Raw genomic sequence first — 1220 nt, 5'->3', positions numbered from 1 at the left:
TCCTCAATAACTGTTAATATGTCCTTTTTAAAATTTTCTTAATTTGGGACTCTCTCTCTCTGCTTTTTGTTACTATTTTTATGGTTTGTCTATCATGTTGATTTTTCCAAAGGACTAAATTTTTATCTTATTGATTCTTTGTTTCAATTCTATTGTTTATTCATTACCTTAATGATATTTTGCCATCTATTCCTCAAGGGTAATTTGCTGCTTTTTACTCTAATTCCTATCGATGTGTGCTGTTAAGTTGGTTGTGTGACATTTCTTCAAGTACTTTATGTATGATTTTACTGATATAGACTTTCTACTTATGATGGGGGACTTCAGCCAATCACATGCTGCTTAAGGTACATCCCCTGTGGCCAAACATAGCCAATATAAACATCCATGTGCTCTTGTTTCCTCTCTATGTGTCCCTGCTCTCCTGAATCCCTGGTTTTTTTAAGTTTCCTTTCTTCTGTTTATTAAAGCTGAATATTATATTAAGTTGGTTTGGTTAATTACATCTTCTGATCAGCCACGCCCATAATTTGCACCTGAAGTGCGGCTTTTTGGCTAGCTGCCTCCTAGCTACTGGTTGCTGCATGGCTGCCAGGAGCTGACAAGCTCTCTTCTGGCACCTCTTCCCCCCACCCTCCACACAGCCCAGAGGTGCCCTCAGTGAGTGAGCGAATGGAGCTCAGAAAGTGCAGCTCAGCTCGACTGCCTCCCCAGCTGGCCATGGGCAATGGTCATTACAGGTAAAATTTCTTTCGATTAAATACAAATAATTACAGGTTTGCTTAAAAAATGTCGGAAAACATTATCATTCAATGTTTTCGCAGCTTTTTAAATTATACCATGTTTGAGATTTTACAAGAGGATATTCCACTGGTTTGGATATTCTTGAGGCTTATTATTCTACTTTTTTGGTGGCTTCGTTTTAATATGATTTGATAATAGAAAAATGATGCAGTCCTTACAGAATGAATACAGGATTCTTAGGGTAGAGGTTGAATGCTTAAGAAATGGCACAACTATTTTGAGTGACAACTTTCAGTCAGTTGAGGTAATTTCAAAAACAATTCAGACTGACACCAACCTCCTCAAGAAAGAATTTGAAATTCTCAAGGAGGAGAATAGATCTTTGTCTAATATGACTCCATCAACTGAGCAAAATTTAGAAAAGGTGCAGTCTAATATTAAAAACAGCTTTGATGCTCTGAAGGAGGGGACACCTG

This window comes from Microtus pennsylvanicus, chromosome Y (assembly GCF_037038515.1).
Source record: "Microtus pennsylvanicus isolate mMicPen1 chromosome Y, mMicPen1.hap1, whole genome shotgun sequence".
Classification (NCBI taxonomy): Eukaryota; Metazoa; Chordata; class Mammalia; order Rodentia; family Cricetidae; genus Microtus; species Microtus pennsylvanicus.
This window is presented reverse-complemented; position numbering follows the sequence as displayed.